The following is a 19732-nucleotide window of genomic DNA, read 5'->3' as shown; positions in this document are numbered from 1 at the left end:
AACCACTATTATAATTTTATTTATTTTTAAATTTAATTTAATATATTTTTTAAAGGGAGTTTCTTTTTTAAATTTTTAAAATGTTTTATTTATTTCTGAGAGAGGCAGCGTGAGCAGGGGAGGGTCAGAGAGAGAGGGAGACACAGAATCTGAAACAGGCTCCAGGCTCTGAGCTAGCTGTCAGCACAGAGCCCGACGCAGGGCTCGAACCCACAAACCGCGAGATCATGACCTGAGGGGAAGTCAGACGCTTAACCAACTGAGCCACCCAGGCTCCCCTTTAATATTTTTTTTGAGAGAGAGGGGTGGGGTGGAGGGCCATGAGTAGTAGAAGGAGAAAGAGAGAGAGAAGCCTAATGCAAGGCTCAATCTCACAACCCTGAGATTGTGACCTGAGCTGAAATCACAAGAGTCAGACACTGAACCAACTGAGCCACCTAGGTGCTCCAACACTATTATAATTTTAAATTTTCTGCTAATCACATTAAGTAAAAGTAACAAAAGGTCATCATTTTATTTAACTCAATATGTTCAAAATATTATCAACTCAACATATAATTATTTTTTTAAATTACTAATGAGGTATTTTACAATCTTTTTGTACTAAGCATTCAAACTCCAGTGAGTATTTTACACTTAGCACACATCTCAATTCAGACTAGCCACATTTCAAGGGCTCAATACCTACCTGTAACTCATGAATAACATACTGGACAGCACAGGTCTAAGAAATGGCTTAAGAAAACAGATAAATATCTATCTTCAGACCAAGAGATTATTAAGTCTGATAGTCTGAAAGGCTATGAAATCAACAGCAATATGTACACAATCTCGTAATTGTGATATGATTGTTGATCCCGGTAAGAGAGAACTTTCTGAATGGGAATCAAAAGAAACCCAATTAGAGGGGCCTCTGGATGGCTCAGTCGGTTAGGTGGCCAACTCCTGATACTGGCTTAGGTCATGATCTCACAAATTGTGGGATCGAGGCCAGTGTGAGCCTGTTAGGGATTCTCTCTCTCCCTCTCTCTCTGCCCCTCCCTGACTTGCCTGCACGCTCTCTCTCAAAATAATAAATATTTTTTTTAAATTTTAAAAAGGGGCACATGGGTGGCTCAGTTGGTTAAGCATCCAACTCTTAGTTTCAGATCAGGTCATGATCTCACGGTTTCATGGGTTGTAGCCCGGCGTCTGGCTCCTCCATGCTGAGGGTGCGGAAGCTGCTTGGGACTCTCTTGTCTCTCTCTCTCTGCCCCACCCCCACTCACAGTGCCTCTGTCTCCTTCAAAATAAATAACCATAAAAAAATGGTTAATTAAAAAAATACAGATTAGAGAATATTTACCTCCAGAGAAAAGAATGCAAAGAAATAAATGAATTGTTAAGTTCTTTTTTGCCAATCTCCAATTTTTTATATGCAGTACAGTATAACTCCTCCAGAAATTATTAGCAATATGACAAGTACATCCATTCATTTCCCCATAATTTTACACATCATTTCTTCCTCACTTATCTGTATCAATCCCTCTTTTACTATCATGTTCATTATCATTCTATTGGAAACTCTATTAACAAAGGTAAAACCAATTCACATCCCAGCCTTAATGGGTTTCAGGATATGTGAAAAGAGACTTTAGAGTATAAAATACTAATTCAAATAGAGCGAAGTCAAGAAATACAGCACTTCTGGGGTGCCTGGGTGGCTCCGTCGGTTAAGTGTCCAACTTCAGCTCAGATCATCATCTCGCGGTTCATGAGTTTGAGCCCTGCGCCAGGCTCTGTGCTGACAGAATCCAAAGCATTCTGTTTCTCCCCCTCTCTCTGCCCTTCCCCTGCTCACATTCTGTGCCTCTCTCTCTCTCTCTCAAAAATAAATAAATATTTAAAAAAATCTTTAAAAATAAACACTAAAAAAAGTTAAGGAAAAAAAAGACACACAGCACTTCCACCTGGGAGTAGGAAAACACAAAACGGGCGGGGGTAGAGAGAGGATACTAAATCTGGCAGGGGATGAGGGAAAGCAAATGCTGCTAAAGGAGGTTAGAGGTAGTAATGAAACAGCAACAAACCTCTACTAAGAAAGGGTGGTCTACTCTCACATTCAAAGCAAATTCCTGAAATAGTAACCAACTCAGACCTTCTCTTTCCAATTTCCTCAGCGATATAGGTGTCAAGCCTTTCTGCATGTAGGGTTGAAAAGAGGATGGTTAGTGAGGAGAAAACAGGAAGACCATGAATCATTCCTGACAACTTTGTCCACCCATAAAAACTGGTATAATCAAACCCTACATTAAATATACCTTCTGAACCAATGAGATTTAGTAAAGTAAAACAGACTAGAACAATCTCTAATCTTATCAACTCACGAAATTTCTCTGATGTGGTGCAAGATCTATTGCCATCTAACTTATGCTTTCAAAGGATCATTCTGACAGCTATATATTAAAAAACTATAAAGAAAAGGGTACAAGTAGAGAAATCCCTTAGAAAGCTGCTGCAATTACTCAGCAAGAGATGATGGTGGCTGTGGAGATGATGAAAACTGGTTGAATTCTGTACACGTTTGAAAGGTAGAGCCAAGAATTTCCTGATGGAATAAACGTATAAGAACAATGGAGTCAAGAATGTTGCCAAGGTTTCTGGCCCGAGGAGCTGAAAGCTGCCAACATCTGAGATGAGTAAGCGTATATGGGTGAAGCAGGTATAGGAGGGCAGATCTGGGAGGGAAGAGCATGAATTCTACTTTGGACACGTTGAATTTGGGATATTTAACAGCCATGCCAGTGGAGATATTAAGGAGGCAACTAGCTATACAAATCTGGAGTTGAGCAAAGTAGTCTGGACTGGAGAAATACATTTGAGATTCATTAACATTTAGAAGGTATTCAAACCCATGAAACTAGCAGAGATCACCAAGGGAGTGAAGGTCAACAGACAAGATAATCAATGCACTGAGTCCTGGGATATTTCAACGTTTAGAGGTAGGCAAAGAGAAGAATCTATCAGGAAAGACTAAGAAGGAACAGCCAATAAGCTTTAACGAAAACCAAGGGTATGTTGTATCCTAAAAGGCAAGTGAAACAAATATATCAAAGAGAAAAGAGCAAATAACTTTGTCAAATGTAGACTGGTCACATAAGACAAAGAAATGACTGCTAGATTTACCACTGACATTATTAGGAGACCTGAACAAAAACAATCAGTACAGCGAGTGACAGGGGCCAAAGCCTGACTGAAACGAGCTTTAGAGAGAACATGAGAAAATCACTAGAGGGGCACCTGGGTGGCTCAGTAGTTTAAGTGTCTGACTTCAGCTCAGGTAATGATCTCACGGTTCATGGGTTCAAACCCCGCATCGGGCTCTGTGCTGACAGCTAGCTCAGAGTCTGGAGCCTGTTTCAGATTCTGTCTCCCTCTCTCTCTGACCCTCCCCTGCTCACGCTGTCTCTCTCTCTCTCAGAAATAAAAATTCTTAAAAAAAAGCTTGTCATCTACACGTTATTTAAAAAAAAAAAATAACTAGAACAAGTACGTTTAGACAATGCTTTAAGGGGTTCTGCAGCAATAGAAATAGAGAGGAGCAATAGAAGATATTTTTATGAGGATAAAAATTATAGCATATTTGCCCATTGATGGGAATGATCCATGAAGGAAGAAAAAATTAATGATCTGAAGAGAAGGAAGAAAATTGCCAGAGCAATGTCCAGAGTAAATGAAAGGGGATGGGATCTAATGCATTAATCAGAAGAACTGGATTAGATAGAAGCAAAGAGAGTTCACCTATAGTAACGACAGAAGGCAAAACTTTGTGTCAGACCAGCAGGTACATAGGTGTGGAGGTACAGTCTGAAGAAAAGTTCTTCTGGCGGTTTCTATTTTCTCAATGGACTGGAAGCAGGTCCATCAACTGAGAGTGAATAAGAGAAGGAAGGTTGGAAGTTTGAGAAGAAAGGCAAGAGTATAACTAATTTTTCCCTGTGAGAGGGAAAAATGAGGGGACTAAGGAAATAGACTATGACTGCCAGACAATATTAAGGGACACCTGAAGTTTCTTACTATGAATTCAAAGTGAGTGCCCATCATATTTGTATTCTTTAGTCGCTTTTAGCCATACAGGTGCAACATGAAGTACTCAAGAGAATCTGATTTAACTAGAGCTGATGTTTTGCCAAGTAAGTATGAAGAAGTAAAAAAGTTGCAAGAGAGTAGAGGGCATATGAAAGGGAATGAACACAATGATCAATCACTAGCTAATGAATGTGTAACAGGTAAGAAGAAAGAAAATCAAGAGGGCAAAGGGCAGTCCATGGACTGGAGGTCCTAGTAACAGTAAAAGATTGCTGAGTTAGAGTACTAGGTAGAATAAGCTGAAAAGACAGGTGGCTGAGGGGGTTACATGAATTGAAAATCATGGAAGAGTTCAAGTTATTGGTGATAAGAAGGTGTAAGATAACAACCACAGAGTGAGTGACTGAGATGAGGTGGCGAGCAAAATCTTGAGAGAAGAATTTTAGAACTTAAGAGGCCACGGTAGAAGGACTGGAGATGGTATGTGTTAAAATTATGAGTAAGTAAAAGAGGCATAGTGCCAACAAGAATAACACTGAGTTAGGAGCTTTAATAGTCAAGAAAAAAGAAGACATAACCCAGTAGATGACAGCAACAAGGGTTATGGACAATATAACCCTTTAACAGACAGGTTTCAGGGAGGGAAAAGAATAGAAGACATCTGCCCTATTTTCAGGCTCAGTGGAACCAGGCTCCCTCTTCAACTCCTATTCAATGGAGAAAGTCAGAATGGGAAACACAGTTTTCAATCTTAGTGCATGGGATTCCTCACTGACTTCTGAATGATGGCATATAAGAAAAAAGGAACAACTTAATAGCCAACATCTAAGAGGACTGCAGGGGAAGCAGTGTTTTCAGAAAAGAAAAGGAAATGTTTAGGGAAAAAAACCAAGGATACAAGAAATTTTTCTGATGATGGAGAGGAGTGAAAAGAGAGGAAATGTTAAGAACCTTGTGGGGATTAAAGTGTGAGACTGGTGGGGACTGACATAAAAAGGGATAAAAAATATAATAATATCAGTCCTGATATACTTCTGACAAGTAATAGTGTCAAGGCTGTGAACACTGGAGGGAGGAATGACTGTAAGAAGCTCCCTGTCAAAAGAAGACAACAAATAGCTTGGGGAAGCATGCTTAGCCTCAGTGCAAAGGGCTTCCCCTTCACCCTTAATGACAGCTTGCAAGGAAACTATAATGTACTTTTAAGGTTGTAGAATTTTTTAAAACTAATAAAGAGGTTAGAACCACACCTAGTATCTAATAAGCACTCAAAGATAAGCATTTATTAGCTCATCAAATGTAAAATATAATTATTGTAGCAAAAAAAGAGATCTTATATTTTCCTTTCCTCAGCTAAATGGATTTCCCAAGTAACTGCCAGGAAAACAATACCAAAATGGACCCAGAAAACTCATTTTGGAAAGGAGAGGAAATCTTTGTTGAGGTCAACTTCTTTGTAGTGTTCACCTATCTCAGAAAACCCACCTCAATGGTAGAATAATTTATTAATTCAACAAGCATATATTAAGCACCTACTATGTACCAACTACTATTCCCAGAACCTGGGATATATCAGGGAACAAACACACCACTCGAGTAGATAGAGATCAGCAATAAACAGTATATATGAAGAATAAATGGGGGCACCTGGGTGGCTCAGGTGGTTAAGCAGCGACCTCGGCTCAGGTCATGATCTCACAGTTTGTGGGTTCAAGCCCCAGGTCAGGCTCTGTGCTGACAGCTCAAAGCCTGGAACCTGCTTCAGATTTGTATCTCCCTCTCTCTCTCTGCCCCTCCCGTTCTCTCTCTCTCTCTCTCTCTCTCTCTCTCTCTCTGCCATTCCCCACTCGTGCTCTCTCAAAAATAAACATTTAAAAAAATTTTTAAATAAATGCAGTATATAATATGGATGAAGAGAAGTATTGAAAAAAATAAAACAATGCAAATATTAAGGGAGAGGGGCCTGGGTTCTAACTGTAAATAAACAGTCAGGGCAGGCCTTGCTGAAAAGGAGATCATTTAAGCAAAGGTCTGAAGGAGTTGAGGTAGCTATGTGGATATTTGGAAAAGTGTTCTCCAGGCAGAGTGAACACCCAGGACAAACGTTCTAAGGCCTTTCCATTTAGTTCTTGCCACTACTTGGCAGTAATTTCATTAATTTCTTTTTCTCTTCAAGCCTCCAATCCTACCCTCTACCTCACTTTACCAGTGGATGATAATAATAGCTAACACGTATCAGGTATCAAGCATTGTTCTAGGTGTTTTAAAAAGATTAAATAACTCAATCCTCATCAAAGATCTATGAAATACATGCTATCATTGCCTCCATGTTACCGGGACACTTACAGAGTCAGCAAGTGGCAGAGTCTTGAAGAAGCACGTATACTAAGTCTTCTCTCCTATGAAACTTAAGAACATTCAGCACAAGCTGCCTCCCATTTTTCTCTCTCTAATAAATAGAATCTCTCAGACTACACACTCAGTAACTATGAAAGCTGCTATTACAATTTGTCTTCCTGCCATTTTTTCAGTCATTTTCTACACTGAATGGTCTTGACTTCTGCACTTACATCTTCCTTAACTTCTTCCCCCACCCCCATCTGATGTACATTCCCAGGCTTGTGAAACTGCTTTAACATGGTTTGTGATCATCACTTCACAAGCCAATGGGCTTTCTCTATCCTCATTCTCCTTGAATGTTCTACTGGACTACATCACTTCCTTTTCTTCTGGGAATAAAAGTAATACCATATTGGATCCTCCTATTCCTCATCTTTGTGACTTTCCACTCCTGGAAAATTCCTTGGTTTTCCAAAACTTAAACTTTTCCATCTTCCTTTTACCTCTCCAATTATTCCTTTAATAACAGTTTTTTCACTTTGACTTCTTAAAGGCAGAGGTCCCAAAAGTTTAATTTGGGTCCATTGGGCTTCTGTGTTATTTCACAGTCTCCCTTAAGATTTATCCACCCAAGAAGTATTTATTGAGCACTTACTATCGGTAAGGCACTATCTGAGCCACTTAAAATAGATCAGTCAACAGAACAGACCAAAAAAAAAAAACCCTCTGTCCACATAAAATCAAGTAATTCTATGCTACCAAGAACACTCAAAACCATCTTCCCTTAAATACTATTTTAAACACATCACTCTCTCTACTCAAAAAAAAAAAAAAAAAGAACCTTGCCATGATTGCAATGATTGCCCTCTTAACAACCACATCTAAATTTCTCTGCCTCAGTTCAAAACACTCCATAATTGTTTTCTATCATACCTATCCAGTTTCATTTTCTATTACTCCTTGATTCAAAAGTATTCCAGGCAGGCCAGTCCTTTGATTATCCCCTCAAACACACAACTTGTGTTTCCAGCTGGTCAAATGACTACTGAAAACATATGTCTAGTGCCTAAACATAACTGTATTGAATAAAAAAATGAGTCCTCAAAAATGAAAGTTTTCTGATTCTTTCAAATGTATAGTAACGTATTATACTAGCAAACACTTACATAGGGTTTAGTATGTACCAAACATTATTCCAAGCACTTTACATATGTTATCTCATTTACTCCACACAGTAATCTTAGTATCTCCATCTTACAAATGCAGAAGGTGAGGCCCAGTCGGCGTAAAGTAACCTACCCTAGGTCTGACAAATAGTAAATGGTAGAGCCAAGATTCATATGTAGGCAGTCTGACTCCACACTATACAGCATACTTCCAGTAGGAGCAAAAAATTAAAATAAGGAGAATTCAAAGGGCTTGCAGAGAAAACTATAGGTTACTAAAAACAATGTTCAACTTGGAGCACCTGGGTGGCTCAGTTGGTTAAATGTCCAACTCTTGGTTTCAGCTCAGGTATGATCTCACAATTAATGGGTTTGAGCCATACATCAGGCTCTGTCCTGACAGCACAGAGCCTGCTTGGGATTCTCTCTCTCCCTCTATATCTGCCCCTCCCCTGCTCATGCTCTCTCTCTCAAAATAAACAAACTTTAAAAAACAAACAAAAACTATGTTCAACTATGAAAAATAATTTAAGTTAGTCCTTTGCTTCAAATACTGAAGAAAATATTTCCTTTAATATCATGCTGTTTTAAAAATTGTAGAATTTAGTAGTATATAACAAAAATATAATCTGTAAACACAAACACATCATGTATTTAGGGTTCACCAAAGCTGCTGAAAATATTGTTAAGCATGACAAAAGAATATATGGTGACACATAGCTAACAAATGTTCTTTCGTTAGCATACCTGTATTAAAGTATTTTACTGTCATCCTTGCTTTCATCAGGATCAAAATACATTTGAATATAATGCAAGAAAGGTAGCTGCCTTAAAAAGAAGTTACTAGCTTCACTTTTTGGAAGCAAAACTCACATCTAGGACTGTGTCCAGTATGACAGGAAATATTTCAGTAGAAGTAAGAAATCTCAAAAAAGTACCTCCAAGCATCAACTTCTATAGGTCTCTTCAACCCATCACTAACTCCGTGGCTACCAAAGGAGCTTTTAAAAGGTTCCTAAGGACTCACTTGGTAAATTCATGAAGCTCTTTTATAACTGATTACATAAAATTAAAAATGAAAGGCAGAGTGTTTCCATAAAACAATCTTAGAATATATTACTAACATATAAGTAGATGAGGAGTATCATACTTATCCTTTTCTTCTCTTTCCTGTTTCCCCTTTCCTTCTGGCAGAAAAGGGACAAATTTGTCAGGTTTTGAGCTATCGAGGTTAAAATGCAGAAGACTGGACAAGGACACTAGTTTGAATTGGAAAAGGCTAAAGTTTATAGCCTTCCCAACTCATCCTGACAGTCTAACTTAGAAAAAACCCTGACGTATATACAGCCAAAGGCAGCAAAGGAGCCAGTGCCATCAATGCACAACAGCCATTATTCGAATTTGAAGTTTTCTCACTTTATTTTCTGCCTCCCTTCCCTCTTCCTGGGTTTAAAATGCATCTATCTCCTGGCCACCCAAGGCAACCCCAAAGCCACTAGCACACAATCAGTTCCATCCCAAGAACTGCAACAATGAAAAAAGGCAAAGATATATAATCCTCCTCAAGATTCTCCTGCATGAAGGAATCTCAACTCAGTCTTAAATCCAAAATTAACATATTAAAGCCCCTGTTAACTGCCCAAGAAGGCAACAGGTTTCTATTCTAGTGACCATTTTAGATAGCACACATGATCAGCTAAATAAAGAAGTGAAAAATGTCAAAAATAGCTCTGTCACAGTACCAGGATTAAGGAGGTCTTAGGATGTAGGGAATGCTGAGGAAAAACAGACATTTCCCAATAATGTACTATATATACTGCATCATCATCTGTATCCTTATCAATATTTCCCAAGTACCTAAAAGGTCCATGGCATTATGGTAGGTCATGCCTGTTATAATACCAGGACTGAAAATGATTGGTAAATATAGAAAATTTAATTTTGAACTTGTTGCAGACACCCTAAGCTTGAGATGTTTTCCTGCTCTGTGAGATTCCTTGAGATCTACACGCTATAGACAGAGGGAATACCCGTGATACTGAAGGAAGCAGTAAGAGAATAAATGGCAATACAGTATCATTCGTCTACTATTTACAAAGTCAGAAGCAAGAAATCTACATTTCCCCTGCTTTTAGATAAAATGTAAAATTTTTCTTCACAAAACAAATGTAAAATTTCCCAGAAATACAAAATAGATGAAGAAGGCTGGTTTAATGAAGAGTCAACAAAACAAAGAAGAGAAGAACTTCAAGGGTCTCAGAACTTAAGAAAAATTCCAAATAAAACAAATATGGTTGTTAAACCATATCTATTTTAATAATATCTTTGCAAAAAAAAGAGTATAACAAAAGAAATAAAAAAACACATTTTCATTTGATAATGTCCCTACATTCTTCTCTAGCCTGCTGACCTAAACTTATCCACCCTTAAGTAAGGGTGGAGCTGACAATATTTAGAGCCCTACTTCATTAGAATTTTCTGCCATTTATTCTGTTCCAATCAGGTCATTATCAAACTCTAAAGATATTCAATAATATATGCTTAGCTGTAACATATGAACTGTTAGATATAAGTTTCCTAATAGTCCTTCTATCAATAATAAAATATCTATTAAAGATAAATAGACCACATTTCTTCAGCTCTCTATTCTCTAAAACCTTGGTGTCATTTCTGAATACAAGGGACTGAAGAGAAGATGGAATTGATGCTGCCAGGTCCAGCAGAATTTCAACACTAACTTCTCTCAGTGGCCCCTTACATCAGTGGCCTAGGCGTTAATTTTTCAAACTCAACTGTCAACCCCAAAATATGTGGCAGCCTACTGAAAAGCAATCTTTCTTTAAAAAAAAAAAAATCAAAACAACCTAATGTTTAATATGTTATCGCCTGACCATTTCTAATGGTACTTTGCTGTTTAGCAGATGAAATTCAACCTGACACTGAATATGCTTTTCATAACCTAGCTCCACCCTAGTATACTAACTTATCTGACATCATTTCCAGAAATTAAGACCTTGTCCCTCTGAGGTCAGACTCCTTACAAGCCTCCACATCACACTGGTCACCGCCAGTTTTGCTTATGCTTCCTACCCTACATGGAATGTTCTCCTTCTGTAAATGTTCTATCTATGCAGATAGTATATTTTCTTTATTCAAGTCCCACTTTCTCTAGGAAGCCCCACTCCTAGAACTTTGGTCTGAAGGGATCCCTATACTGACATACCAACTATATACACCTCACATAATTCAGATACTGCTTTGGACAGTGCTAATTAAATTACTATGAAATTTACCCAACAAGATAATAGACTCTTCAGAAGAGGTTGGACCATAGCTCAAAAGGTGAACATATAAGTACTCAGACTATTTGACAAGCTGATTAAATAATCATGATAAAAAATCAAGATATTTTATTATGTCAAAAGAGGGGCGCCTGGGTGGCTCAGTTGGATAAGCGTCTGACTTCGGCTCAGGTCAGATCTCATGGCTCGGTTCAAGCCCCGCATCAAGCTCTGTGCTGACAGCTCAGATCCTGGAGCCCGTTTTGGATTCTGTGTCTCCCTCTCTCTCTGCCCCTCCCCCACTCATGCTCTGTCTCTGTCTCAAAAATCAACAAACTATAAAAAAAATTTTTATTATGTCAAAAGAGCTCCAGTACAAATGAAATAATGTGATGACCAGGATCTGCTGCAAAATAACCTAGGTCAAAGAGAAGGGGGATGAGGTAAAGTAAATAGGGGTGGAGATGAAAGCAGATTGGTTATGAGGTGCTAATCTACAAAGCTGAGTGACAGCTACATAGAAGCTGGTGTCTACCTTTTTTTTTCTTTTTTAAGTAGGCTTCATGCCTAGTGTGGAGCCCGAAGCAGGGCTTGAACTCATGACCCTGAAATCAAGTCCCAAGTGGAGATCAAGACTCGGACACTCAACTGACTGAGCCAATCAGGCATCCCAGCTGGTGTCTACTTTTCTAATTGTTTAAAACTTTTTAACATTAATTAAGCTTACTTATTTTTTAAATGTTTATTTATTTTTGAGAGAGAGAAAGAGAGAACGAGCACATCTGCATGCAAGTGAGGGAGGGCAGAGAGGGGGGAAACAGAATCTGAAGCAGGTTTCAGACTCCAAGCTGTCAACACAAAGCCGGATGCAGGGATAGAGCCAACAAAATGCAAGACCATGACCTGAAGAGAAGTCGGATGCTCCCGACTGAGCCACCCAGGCACCCCAGGACTGAAGTATTAATACTGTCTTTACTTCATCTTAAATGACAAAACCAAGATACATTATAATATGTTCTTTTAAAAAAAAATTTTTTTTAATGTTTTATTTATTTTTGAGAGACAGAGACAGCATGAGCAGGGGAGGGTCGGAGAGAGAGGGAGATACAAAATCCAAAGACAGGCTCAAACGCAGGGCTCAAACCCACGAATCGTGAGACCATGACCTGAGCCAAAGTCGGACACCTAACCGACTGAGCCACCTAGGCACCCCACATACCTAGGTCCCCATTTTGAGTAAGAAAGCAATTTTCTGGAAAGACCTAATTCGAAAGAGAACTTGTACCACCCTAATTCTACGGACTAATAAAAATAAATTTTAAAGAAAAAAAAGTGATCAGAATGGGGGGAGGGAGGCTTTCTATCAAAATAATTAATCTTATTACCAAAAGCAATTCTGTTTACATTTCAAATTTTCGTTCAATTATAGCAATCACAAAAAAGTCCATCCTAACTTGAGGAAATATAAAACATAGGGGAAAAAAATCAAGCATACAAAAAGTAGCAAAAAAAGAAAAAAAGTTGCTACAATCAATGTTCAAAAATACAAAACAACCAATACTGTTTCAAGAAGTCCACAATCTGAATCTGAATGAACCAACCTGAAAATTACAACACTAGTACACATGTCAAGTCTTAAACACGTTTAACATTTGCTTACTGAAAGCCAGGTCATAAAGTCAAATAAGATTAACAGGTTTTACTTTTTTGCCCTCAACAGGGAATGAAATAATCAGAAAAATTAGCACTTCCTCTAAGGACTGAAAAACAATGCTTAAGAAATTTCAGACACTTGGTTGGCTTAATGACAATGTATCTGTTTGTTGCTAAGGAATGCTCTAGCCCTTTGATATTTCAGTCTATAGCTACTTTTCAAAATTCAATCAGTATTTTCCCTACAACATCATTCATTAACGTCTTCCAAAAGCAGGAATGCAACACCAGCTATGTTTAAATGTCGGTATTTTATTCTTATTACACTGCTTTTTTTTGCCTTGAATTTTTCCCCAGGCTGGTTTTAGGAATAAACCAAAATGGTTATTTTTGAGTTTCCTTCTCCATACTTTCTCTAAACACTCAAGAGGTAAGACTTGAGTTACCATAACTAAAAAACCACACACTACTTGTTTTTGAAAAGATATATGAGAAGCACAGAGACAAATAGAAAGGTTTATCCTAATAGCCATATATCATCTCCTCATCACCCAATGCAATTAAAGTTTAAAACAGGACAACACTCTTGTATAAACAGAGTTTTTAAGAATGAAACCTTCCTCACAAAAAAAGTTCTTAGGAGAAAGATAAACCCATCCTCAAGCTGCCTTGTATTTGTACTATCTTGAAAATTAACTTTCTCTAGCAACTAAAAGTCATCATCATCTTTTTGGTAGCATGTAAATTCTCCCTTCTAGTAAAAGAAAAACTGCTATGGTAGAGCTCATCTAAGGGGCCAAAATAGTGCTGAAATTTTCTCTTCCATAAACCAATTTCTGATTAAAAAGTAAAAGAATTATACCATGAAAAAGAAATGGGACAAAACCCACTGGATTATATTTTCTATACTTGGAAAAGTTAACATTTACCACACAATCTTTTCTAATAAAGAAGATCACATAATAACAAGATTAAAAACAATTTTGAAAAAAGTTCTTTCAGAAAACCACTATGTCATTAAAAAATCCCACTTATCTTCCTTCTTTGCATCACTACATAATTGAGTAAATTATGCTATCTTTATAATTTGCATAATCTCAAAATCAGAGAAAAAAATATTTATTACTACCATTAAGTTATCAGGGATATGGACACATTTCAAATAAAAATGGGCATTTGCAGATTTTTCTAGTATTTCTGAAGTAACAAAATTTTTTTAACATAAAAAATTTTTAATCTCAGAATGTATTAAGTTCTTTCCAATACATGCTATTCCAGTGGGATAAAAACCATTTACAAGTTCCATTTAGATTAAGAAATCCTTTGAGAAAAGTATGTAGTACATTCTAGTTATACTATTTCTAGAACACTAAAAATCTCTATAACCTATTTCACTACTGTTTTTCTTTAGAACCAATTGTGGTAAATGTATCTTCACTAAAAGTCAAGACGGCACTACACTTAATGTCAGAAAGCTAACTGAATTTTCAGCAGAGGCTGAAATTTTCCTGAATTAAAACTTTCTATTTCACTTGAATGGTCTATAAAAATAATAACGAGTTGAAATAGATTCAACTGAGTACTATTTGCAGGTACAAAGCACATGGACACACACACATACACACACAAATAAAGAGTGTAGCTTCACCTTAAAAACAGGAGTAGGGAAGGAAAGGGAAGCATTCTAAAATCATACTGTTGAAACAGAAAATACTTTCTTCATTCTCTTAAGCATTTAAAATCATTTTTAAACTAAAATTCCCCTGATACAAGGACTCTCTTTTCTCTTACAGTCTTTGTCTTAAAAAACAATGAGCTGAAAGTTACTGCTAGTGAAGTTGCAGGGCAGTACAAAAATTTTCCTGCATTTTGTCATTTGATTTTAACGGTCTCTCCCCAATAAAATTAAAGATTTGCCTATGCAATCTTGTGAAAACAAATATTACATAATAAGTCAACTTAAAGTAATTAGTGTTCAAAAAACCTTTCTAGAGACAGCATCTGCTCATCTGAAGGACTCAACTGCTGAACCTGGCAGAAAGTATCCCAAACTATCAAACAAACAAACAAAAGGCACAAGAAGCTGCAATGTTCAAGTTCCATCTAAAAACTTAAATCATACAAAATTATTCTGAAATGAGAGCTCCTGATTTCCTATCAAAATGCCAACAAAATTTAAATGCCTTCCTCAAATGTACTAAAGATCCCAAGGTAAATTCATTCTGACTTTCAAGTGCTGAAACTACAAATTTGATGACTGCAGGAGAAAAGTATGGAGTGAAGAAAATTACTCGAGAATATACTTAATGAGGTAAAATATCTCTACAAAAGATGTATTAACATCATTTACACTTTTCTCCCAAACAGCCCTCTTCTAGAACACACTCAACCAAGTGGGACCACCAAGGCTTTCCTAAACCTGTGTGTTGGTATTATTTGCAGATACGAAGTGGAAAGCTTTTCCACCAGCGTATGACAAAGAAAAATGATATATATTTTTAGAGCTGAAGATCAATTGTATTGAACATGTTCCTACTAACAAACTAAGTATAAGTAATTTTTTAAGGAAAAACCTCAAGTTATGACTTAGGACAAGTTTTGCTATATACACTGCTTGCAACTGTCAGAGTAGGGATTTATTTAGCGTCTCCAAATTGGGGTTTAACGTGGCTAAAAGGAAAAACGAAGTTTTATAAACAGCATTTCTAACCTTGGTTTATATTCGATAAAGCAGAGCACTTACCACAATTGAGTAAACATAATGCTAAATGAAGATTCCTCAAGGATCAAAGATATAATTTATAAAAATCACAGTAATACAGCAATGTGCAAAAGTGATTAAAGGGTAACTATGTATCAGTATTATTACTTTGCAAATAAGAGATATACTGCTGCATGAGGTTGCTACTATGACTTTTAACATTTTACCTCTGTCTTAAGAACTGTGTCTTACTTATGTTAAATTTGAAATGTTGAAATGTATGTATCTGATCTGTGTCATCCTGTTTTCTGTTCATTTTTTTAATTTCTAGGAGAGAGAGAGAGAGAGACAGCGTGAGCAGGGGAGGGTCAGAGAGAGAGGGAGATACAGACTCTGAAATTGGCTCCAGGCTCTGAGCTGGCAGTCAGCACAGAGCCCGACGCGGGGCTCGAACCCACGAACCGCGAGATCATGACCTAAGCAAAAGTCGGACACTTAACCGACTAAGCCACCCAGGCGCCCCTGTTCATTCTTTTTTTCACAGTGGTGTGACTCCCCTTATGCCATTAGTCAGGGCATTTCAATTTTGCTTTCGTCAAAAAAGGGACATCATGATCCACCTCATGCTCCTAGTTTTCTGCTTTTTAATGGAGATGATAATGACAGTGAGTGCCAACAAATGCATGTAAGGGCATAGCTTTGTCATTTCTTTTCCCAGCCCCCTTCTTTTCTGGGGGAAAAATGATGGATTTAGTTCTGAAAAAAAAATTTACTTTCCTTTTTACAAACATACCCAATGAGTTTTCAAGAGAAGACAATTTATTCAGATACCTACCATTCTAGGAACGTTAAAAAGAGAGAACTTCCCAAATCCAAAAATACAAAGCCTGATATTAGCTGGAAAGGAAATTTCCATTGGAACCATAAATATGTCGTCAATTAAGCTGAACCTCAATATAACTCGCTTAGTCAATAATCAATATTCAATAATGGAAAGGATCTCTAACCCACATATATCCAGCAGATAATCAAAATCTCTCCTTTATTTTTCTTGTGGAGTTCACAGAGAGATTGGGTTCTATGCCAGATTTATCCTATTTTGAAATGCCTAGGCTAATTTGCTGGTATAATCAGAGTTCACATTAAGTGTCCTGGGGAGAGGTAATTCAGTAGAATGCTTACCAGCATGGAGACACCGGTTAAAAATAGGAGAAAACACACCAAAACAAAAAAACAGTCCCACCAGAGCGAATAATCCACAAATAGATCACTGAACGCAAAAAGGAAAACGTTCGTCTCCCGACCCGAGTAGCCTGAATAAATGATCTCCGCTCATAACGTTTTAACAGCATCCTACCTCACTTCATTCACTTCCCAACTTGACTTTTCAGGGGCCAACACGGGGCATCCCTTTTTTTTTTTTTCTCCTGGAAGCGTATGCTGAAAGAATCTGTATAGAAGAAGAGAGGGAAGGAACGGGCAATTGCCAAGAAAGCCGGGAAACAGGTGGGTTCGATCGAGCAGCGGCATAATCTAGGTACTTAAGGAGCAGCTTTAAAATGACAGATGTGGTCAAAGGCAAGGCTGCAAATCGGAAGGCGCGCTGATGGGGCAGAGAGGAGGCGCTGACTGCAAGCACAGGAGGGGAGCAAGGGGTAAGTCCAGAGCGGCAGCAGTGGAGCCAAAAACAAACAGCAGGACGAGCGGGCAATGATGAGGAGTGGGACTGATGAGCAGCAACAACTCGGGTCAGAGTGGAAGTGATGGCTTGGGTCCTGGGAGCCGGGGGCTGCCGGGACAAGGACGTCAGGGAGGGGAAAGAGGGCTGGGCCAACAAGGGAGCCCTGGGACCCGAGATTTCTGCCCCTACAGAAACGCAGGGGAGAGAGCTGAAGACGAGGGAAGCCGCCTCGGCTCCCCAGTTGAGGAAATTTTCGAAGGAGTCGGTGCTCGCCGCCGCGCCGCCTTCTGCCCCGCTCCCTTTTCCTGGTGGTAACTGCTGTGGCGTAGAGGGGAGAGGGAGGAGGAGGAGGAGGAGGAGGAAGGCCGAGGAGGAGGAGGGTGAAGATGAGGCGNAGACTCACCCGCCTGCCTTGCCTCGCTTTTCCCTCAGCCGACTCCACGCGCTGCCGCGTCCTCACAAGAGACCACTGAACGAGTGTCGGGGAAAAAACTCTTCAGAACCGGGCCTGATTGCTTCAGCGAGTCCGACCTTTACGGCTGAGACACAGACTCTCANGGTAACCGCCCAGCTGCAAGCCGGGAGTTGAAGTTCTCGCTCGGAGGGTGGCCGGGATCGCCCGCCTCACGTGGCCGCTACACTACTGCCTTTCTTCGTATTGTGCTTCGTTCTCTGTTCTCGTGTAAGGCTCCGCTGTCATTTAGTCGGCGGTCTTCGTTAGCGGCTCCGTTTCCTCGGTGTGCGCCCAGAAACGGGATGCCACAACTCAATTGGGAGAGCTTACCCAATTTAGGGGAAGCCGGGAACGTCTCCTCTGCGCCCCGCCCACCGTAGGTATAAAAGGGGGCGGGGCAGAGGCAGGTTGCGGGTGGGAGGAGCGCGGGATTTGATCTAGGGTGAGGCTTTGATTCCGAATTGGCGTCCGTTTGCGCAAAGTGAGCGTTAAGTCGTTTTCCCGTGTTTGCGCATTTTGGAGCCACCACCCTTGATCCCCATCCTCACCGCGAGTCTCCAGTGAGGAGGTATCCTAAGGTGTCCTGTAGACATGTACAAGACAACCCACAGACCCATGCACTTACAGAAACATGTTTCGGATGATGTCAGTTTGAGAACATTCTGTGGACTTCGCCGCGGATCGTTATCGGTTCTGTGTGCTGCCTGTACGGCTCTGCGCCTGAAGTTCACCAACCACCACACATCATCAGTACATCCCAAGGACTGTAAGAAAGTACTCGCAATCCCTACGAGGGCCGAGGAATCCTCAATCCCAAAAATTAAGTTTCTGATCCCTCCCGTGGGTCTCCCGGAACTCTGGCGAAAGGAGGTGCTCGAAACACTCAGTTTTGCTTATTGCGTGTATTCTTCGCCCATTCATACAATCAATGCTCACTGGGCTCCTCCTGTGTGCCTGGCACTGTTTTGTACATGGGAAGACGACAGTGAGTAAACACAAAATTCCCTGTTTCTAAGAATGCCTGTATCCTCGTTGTGTTGGGGTGAAGGAAAAGGGGGAGGAGGCCAGCAATTTTTAAAACACTATGCATTTTAATCATATATCATAACTGATGAAAAATTTAAAACAGAAGGAATGGGGAAAGGTTGCGATTTTAAATCTGTGAACCTCATTAGTGAGAAGCCTTCATTTCATTCTTTTTGTTTTTTAATACATTAGTTCTTTTTGTTTCAGTTTCCTCACTATCAAGGCTAGACGTAACAATTTATTTGGTGAAAACTTAAAGTACGTGATAAACTCACAATTAACCATAAATTTTACATTATAAAATCATGAAATTATTGTCTAGCAAGGAAACTTGAGAAATCATTTGGACTCGCCTTTAGGTAACCATCTGAAAACATTCAGTGTAGATTTGTTTTTTTAAATGTGTTTGGGGGCACCGGGGTGGCTCAGTCGGTTAAGCGTCGGACTTTGGCTCAGGTCAGGATCTCACGGTTGGTGGGTTCGAGCCCCGTGTCGGGCTCTATGCTGACAGCTCAGAGCCTGGAGCCTGCTTCATATTCTGTGTCTCTCTCTCTCTCTGACCCTCCCCTGCTCACACTGTCTCTCTCTCTCTCTCTCTATCAGAAATAAATAAAACATTAAAAAAAAAGTGTGTTTGCTTTTTTTCTTACCAATTTTATAGTGGAACATAAAGTAATGAAAAGAACAAAAAGAATCCTTTCCATTATTAAAGATTAGAGCCATTGCATTAAGAACTGACAGGGATCTCTTTGTCTATCAAATCCAATGTTTCAGTCTTTTTTTTTTTTTAATATTATTTTTTGAGAGACAGAGAGAGGGTGAAGAAGAGGGACAGAGAGAGAGAGGGAGACACAGAATCCAAAGCAGGCTCCAGGCTCTGAACTGTCAGCACAGAGCCCGACACGGGGCTCAATCTCACCAACCCTGAGATCATGACCTGAACCAAAGTCAGATGCTTAACCGACTGAGCCACCCAAGCACCCCTTCACAACCTACTTTTAACCCAACACCTTTTTAAAATGGCAACTATTTTCATAACATCTCCTTTATTAGCCTAAGATGAAATGCATAGATAATATAACTTGCATATACATGCATGATTTGGGTTTAAACTGAATATAAAATATAAAAAATATAAAGAGTGACTTATAATACAATGATTTCTGTTTCAATGTATAAATTCTCAGACATAAACATTCAACAAAATACAATCAAGTCATGAATCAAGTGCTGGAATTTATAAGTAAAATCCCCATGAATGTGAAAGCTACAACAGACATAGGTATGGTGTTTCAGCCACCTCTGGTGGATGACACTAATCTCTCTTCAGTATCCACTGTACATGCATTCCTAAAATGCTTA

General features: G+C 39.1%; 1 protein-coding gene across 7 annotated transcripts in view; it reads right to left on the bottom strand.

Moving 5' to 3' along the window:
* The window catches only part of CNOT4 (CCR4-NOT transcription complex subunit 4), a 141614-nt gene extending 124173 nt beyond the window's left edge, over positions 1 to 17441 (bottom strand). For 6 of the 7 annotated variants that reach the window (XM_077770673.1, XM_077770676.1, XM_077770675.1 and 3 more), the window contains exon 1: positions 17294 to 17441. The gene's annotated coding sequence lies outside the window, so the exon portion shown is untranslated. Of the gene's footprint in view, positions 1 to 7707; positions 7770 to 17293 lie in introns of those variants that run through there. The other variant, XM_077770674.1, reaches the window with a different exon arrangement.
* Between the last annotated feature and the right edge of the window lie 2291 nt (positions 17442 to 19732).

This window comes from Crocuta crocuta, unplaced genomic scaffold (genome assembly GCF_008692635.1).
Source record: "Crocuta crocuta isolate KB4526 unplaced genomic scaffold, BGI_CrCroc_1.0 scaffold266, whole genome shotgun sequence".
Taxonomy (NCBI): domain Eukaryota; kingdom Metazoa; phylum Chordata; class Mammalia; order Carnivora; family Hyaenidae; genus Crocuta; species Crocuta crocuta.
This window is presented reverse-complemented; position numbering and strand designations above follow the sequence as displayed.